Consider the following 6,695-nt stretch of genomic DNA (forward strand, 5'->3'; position numbering starts at 1 on the left):
TCCGACTCTGTGTGACCCCATAGTCAGCAGCCCACCAGGCTCTGCTGTCCCTGGGATTCTCCAGGCAAGAATGCTGGAGGGGGTTGCCATTTCCTTCTCCAATGCATGAAAGTGAAAAGGGAAAGTGAAGTCGCTCAGTTGTGTCCGACTCTTCACCGACTCTTCACGACCCCATGGACTGCAGCCTACCAGGCTCCTCTACCCATGGGATTTTCCAGGCAAGAGTACTGGAGTGGGGTGCCATTGCCTTCTCCTATTTCCTATCTAAAGTAGTCACTGAAGGGCTCAAATATGATTTGGTAACAGCTCAATCCTATTTGCATTCCTATGTGCTCAGTTGCTCAGTTGCATCTAACTTTTGGGACCCCATGGACAGTAGCCCACCAGGCTCCCTCTGTCCATGGGATTATCCAGGCAAGAATACTGGAGTGGATTGCCACTTCCTACTCCCTAGGATCTTCCCGACCCAGGCATCAAATCTGCCTCTCTGGTGTCTGCTGCACTGGTAGGCGGATTCTTTGCCACTAAGCCACATGGGAAGCTCTCTCACATGGAAGAATAAATATCTTTGTGATCTGAAAGAGAACAAAGATTACCTAATCAGGACCTAAGAAGCACTAATCATAAAAGATATGATGGTATTTGAAACGATATATTCAATAATACCTACAATTTAGCTGTCTTTTGTATCAGCTGTGGTTTTCATTTATTAGAGATTCACAAGGTATTGTGAATGACTACTCAGATGGATCCAGATGCTCTCTCTCTCACACACACACACACAAAGCCTTACATTTCACGTTGATTTCACGGCTGCATGACGATTGCAAAATACCAGACCTTCCCCAACCAGACCTTCCCCAACTCATGATTTACGAGAGAGAGAACAAAAAAGAGGAATCAGTTGCGCTCTTAGAATCCCCCTAAAAAGGCCATAGGATGGAAAGAAGACCGCCTCTCAGTGCACAGAGCTCCTGATGGGGTGTCAGCATGACTTGAGTCATGGGACCCTCCCAGCTGCTGGAGGGATGATCTTGCTTTGTTCAAACTTTTTTCAGCAGGTGATTCACCATCAGACGTAAGGATGAACTTACTAATGTTAAAAGGTGGGTAGTTCTGGGGAAGTCTTTAAATAAAATGCAAGACCATGATTGTGCAATGGTACGTTGGATTTCTCTATCGGAAAAATAGGACAATAAAGTAGGTAATTTCTGGAAGCCCTGTAACATCATGATTCTTTATTATTATTTTTTTTGGCTGCACTGTGTAATATGCAGAACTTCCCCCACCAGGGATTGAACCAGTCCCCCTTGTAGTGGGAGCACAGAGGCTTAATCAGGAAAGTCTGATCTCTTATCACGTTAACTGCTGTTTTCCAAGCTAAAATTTACGTCACGCATTTGATTCACTGACTTCACACACCACCTTATTCATTTTAGTTTCTTCCATAAATCCTCATCTTCCCCTTATGATTTTTGGTTCCCTCCTTAACTCCTTTCGAAGTTAACAATAAGAACAAGCTGAAACAGGGTTGGTATCTAAGCCCAGTCTCTCTTCCTCAGTCAGCAGTCTTCCTGTTTTTTTTTTTTGGGAAACGCTGAGCAGGGTGTTTAGTGCTGGGGCTCAGAGGCAAACATCTGTAGGTTCCCATCCTCTTTGTCACTTACCAGCTATGTGCCTTGAGCAAAATACTTCTCTCTGAGCCTTACTTCCCTTATTTGCAAAACAGACCTAATACTAAAACCATTTAGCACATAGCATTAGACATCCGGATCTTAGCACAAGGTCTGGAGTGGGGAAGCTAACTATTCACGGGATGATCAGACCTCTTTGATGCTCCAGAGTTGCACTCTCTTTTCACCGTACACTCAGACTCCATAAGATTCAACCCCCAAAGGCCTCCTGTGCAGTCAGACTTTCCTTAACTCCTAGAGTCTGAACTTCTCAGTGTCCCAAACACTAGTGTACATCACATTATTGTGGAAACTACAGAAAAATGGACACCTTTAAGAGACTGAGATATGGATAAGGAGGATATGGGATCCTCCTTATCCCAGCCATCCACTGATGATCATCAATGGAAAAGTAACTTGCCCAAATTTGTCTATTGGTTTTGGAATGTATTTCACAGAGATAGGCCAAGGACTAAAGGGGACTAATTTTTTTTTTTTTAATCAAGAACGCAGAGCAATCAATAGTATATACTACACTATATGACATCATCAACTCTATGGACGTGAGGCTGAGCAAACTCCGGGAGATGGTGAAGGACAGGGAAGCCTGGCGTGCTGATGTCCATGGGGTCACAGAGTCAGACATGACTGAGCGACTGACTCTAAATTATACCTGATGCAGCTGTGAAGTCGAATTCACAGCCTTCAGCTTTTGAATTTTTAATGAATTGCAGTTATGTGGGATATAATTATGAGATTTTATAAGATAAAAATCTTATAATTGCACTTGGGAATAGTTCAGTTTGTGGAAAGAATCTTATAATAAAGTTCCTATTATTAATTGGATAAAAAAATAATAGTACAAATGATGTATGTTTGACATTAGACCTGACATTTAAGGTCTCTAAGCTTCCATTTGCTTATTCATAAATGCTCAGTGAGAAGAGTATCTAATTCAAAACAGTGAATATGAAGATTAAAATTCATATATGAATATTTACTATAGTCTTGTATAGTAAACACTCAAAACGTTGTTGATTCTTAATGCTGATGATTTCATTATGACTTAATTTCTCCATCTGTAAAAGAGGATAAAATACATGTTGTATAAGTCTTTATGAATATTAGATGAGATAATGTTTTAAGATATGTGTGGTACTGTTTCTGATCACTGTAAAAAATTAATAAATGCTAGCTTTTTAAAACAAACTTTTGTTAGCTCTTTATTTCACTAGCCACGTAGGCACACATACACACACACACCTGTATGCACCTTTTCCTTGGTCACCATTGATACTGTTGAAAAAGGACAAAAGGGGGTGTCCATTTTAATGTATTCTTTTCCCTGAATAAAACTACACTTGGGGGTTTTATAATAACCTAAAAGGGAAAATAATCTGCAAAAGAATAGATACATATTGTATATAACTGAATCACTTTGTTGTGTACCTAAAACTAACACAACATTGTAAATCAACTATGCTTATTAAAAATAAATAAAATAAAATTCCTTGGAAGCATCAAAAAGGTTATACTTTGAGGGATAAAAGGGCCATTTCTACTTATCCTATGTCCATCGACTTTTTCCCCCCTAATCCAAACAGAAATCATAAACCATCTAATCTGTTTGAAACACAGATTTCCCTATGGGCTTGTTCTCTCTCCCCAAGTCACTGTCATAAAAAGCCAGTCACTTCCCATCTATCAGCTCATAAAGCCTGACTGGTGTGGTATCTGTCCATCAGACCTCAGGGCATTTCCCTCTCAGTGAATCCACATCATCGTTTTTCACAGACTTTTATGCTGAGATGTATGAGTAACTTGGTAATGTGGTAATGGGTCCCAGTAAATGTCTTTTTTTTTTTTTTTAACAAAGGAACATTTGTTTCAGCAGCTAAATATAGTAATTACTCAATACATTTTTTCCTCCTCCACATACTTTTAGGAAAGGAACTGTGTTCTGTTGTTCTGGGTCAATGACACAAAGCAATTGAGTATAAATGATGTGAAAAGCAGAGACATTACTTTGCCGACAAAGGTCTGTCTAGTCAAAGCTATGGTTTTTTCAGTAGCCATGTATGGATGTGAGAGTTGGACCATAAAGAAATCGGAGCGCCAAAGAATTGATGCTTTTGCACTGTGGCATTGGAGAAGACTCTTGAGAGTCCCTCGAGGTTCATAGAACCTCCATGGTTCTATGAAGACCTACAAGATCTTCTAGAATTAACACCCAAAAAAGATGTCCTTTTCATTACAGGGGACTGGAATGCAAAAACAGGGAGTCAAGAAACACCTGGAGTGACAGGCAAATTTGGCCTTGGAAGGCAGAATGAAGCAGGGCAAAGTCTAATAGAGTTTTGCCAAGAGAATGCACTGGTCATAGCAAACATCCTCTTCCAACAACACAAGAGAAGACTCTACACGTGGACATCACCAGATGGTCAACACCGAAATCAGATTGATTATATTCTTTGCAGCCAAAGATGGAGAAGCTCTATACAGTTAGCAAAAACAAGACCCGGAGCTGACTGTGGCTCAGATCATGAACTCCTTATTACCAAACTCAGACTTAAATTGAAGAAAGTAGGGAAAACCGCTAGACCATTCAGGTATGACCTAAATCAAATCCCTTACAATTATTCAGTGGAAATGAGAAATAGATTTAAGGGACTAGATCTGATAGAGTGCCTGACGAACTATGGATGGAGGTTCATGATATTGTACAGGAGACAGGGATCAAGGCCATCCCCAAGAAAAAGAAATACAAAAAAGCAAAATGGCTAAGGAGGCCTTACAAATAGCTGTGAAAAGAAGAGAAGCCAAAAGCAAAAGAGAAAAGGCAAGATATAAGCTTCTAAATGCAGAGTTCCAAAGAATAGCAAGAAGAGATAAGAAAGCCTTCCTCAGTGATCAGTGTAAATAAATAGAGGAAAACAATAGAATGGGAAAGACTAAAGATCTTTTCAAGAAAATTAGAGATACCAAGGGAACATTTCATGCAAAGATGGGCTCAAAAAAGGACAGAAATGGTATGGACCTAACAGAAGTAGAAGATATTGAGAAGAGGTGGCAAGAATACACAGAAGAACTATACAAAAAAGATTTTCATGACCCAGATAATCATGATGGTGTGATCACTCACACTCACCTAGAGCTGGACATCCTGGAATGTGAAGTCAAGTGAAGTCAAGTGGCCCTTAGGAAGCATCACTAACAACAAAGCTAGTGGAGGTGATGGAATTCCAGTTGAGCTCTTTCAAATCCTGAAAGATGATGCTGTGAAAGTGCTGCACTCAATAGGCCAGCAAATTTGGAAAACTCAGCAGTGGCCACAGGACTGGAAAAGGGCAGTTTTCATTCCAATCCCTAAGAAAGGCAATGCCAAAGAATGCTCAAACTACCACACAATTGTACTCATCTCACACACTAGCAAAGTAATGCTCAAAATTCTCCAAGCCAGGCTTCAACAATATGTGAACCGTGAACTTCCTGATATTCAAGCTGGTTTTAGAAAAGGCAGATGAACCAGAGATCAAATGGCCAACATCTGCTGGATCATGGAAAAAGCAAGAGAGTTCCAGAAAAACATCTACTTCTGCTTTATTGAGTATGCCAAAGCCTTTGACTGTGTGGATCACAATAAACTGTGGAAAATTCTGAAAGAGATGGGAATCCCAGACCACTTGACCTGCCTCTTGAGAAACCTATATGCAGGTCAGGAAGCAACAGTTACAACTGGACATGGAACAACAGACTTGTTCCAAATAGGAAAAGGAGTACGTCAAGGCTGTATATTGTCACCCTGCTTATTTAACTTCTACATCATGAGAAATGCTGAGCTGGATGAAGCACAAGCTGGAATCCAGATTGCCAGGAGAAATATCAATAACCTCAGATATGCAGATGACACCACCCTTATGGCAGAAAGTGAAGAAGAACTAAAGAGCCTCTTGATGAAAGTGAAAGAGGAGAGTGAAAAAGCTGGCTTACAACTCAACATTCAGAAAACTAAGATCATGGCATCCAGTCCCATCACTTCAAGGCAATAGATGGAGAAATGGTGGAAACAGTGGCTGACTTTATTTTTCTGGGCTCCAAAATCACTGCAGATGGTGATTGCAGCCATGAAATAAAAGATGCTTACTCCTTGAAAGAAAAGTTATGACCAACCTAGACAGCGTGTTAAAAAGCAGAGACATTACTTTGTCAACAAAGGTCTGTCTATTCAAGGCTATGGTTTTTCCAATAGTCATGTATGAATATGAGAGTTGGACTATGAAGAAAGCTGAGCGCTGAAGAATTGATGCTTTTGAACTGTGGTGGTGAAGACTCCTGAGAGTCCCTTGGACTGCAAGGGGATCCAACCAGTCCATCCTAAAGGAAATCAACCCAGAATATTCATTGGAAGGACTGATGCTGAAGCTGAAACCCCCATACTTTGGCCACCTGATGTGAAGAGGTGACTCATTTGAAAAGACCCTGATGCTTGGAAAGATTGAAGGCGAGAGGAGAAGGGGATGACAGAGGGTGAGATGGTTGGATGGCATCACCAGCTTTACGAATATGAGTTTGAGCAAGCTCCAGGAGTTGGTGATGGACAGGGAAGCCTGGTGTGCTACAGTCCACGGAGTCATAAACAGTCAACTGAGCGACTGAACTGATAAATGATGTGGATTTTTTTTTTCTCTTGGACAAGATGGTTAATTTCTCTAAGTCTTGGTTTAAAACTGAAAGTTTGATAGTATGAACATTTAGTACAGTCCTATTCTTATTTTAGACAACTAATCATCTGTCAAAGGCATCTAACTCATAGGACAGAAAGTTTTCCTATTTCCCATAGAGTCACTACGCATCAATCCTTGTGGTCACCATTTCCAGAGTCCTGCAGTGCTCTGTGTGGATCCAGGTCGAGCTGAAGTGCAGCGCAGGGCCACCAGGTTCCTGCAGTTCCTGTCTGAGCCTACACCATGAGTGCAAGTCCAAACCACTCTCTAGACTTCCCGGGAGGAATCCCCTCAATGC

Source organism: Ovis canadensis, chromosome 10 (assembly GCF_042477335.2).
Source record: "Ovis canadensis isolate MfBH-ARS-UI-01 breed Bighorn chromosome 10, ARS-UI_OviCan_v2, whole genome shotgun sequence".
In the NCBI taxonomy this organism is placed as follows: Eukaryota; Metazoa; Chordata; class Mammalia; order Artiodactyla; family Bovidae; genus Ovis; species Ovis canadensis.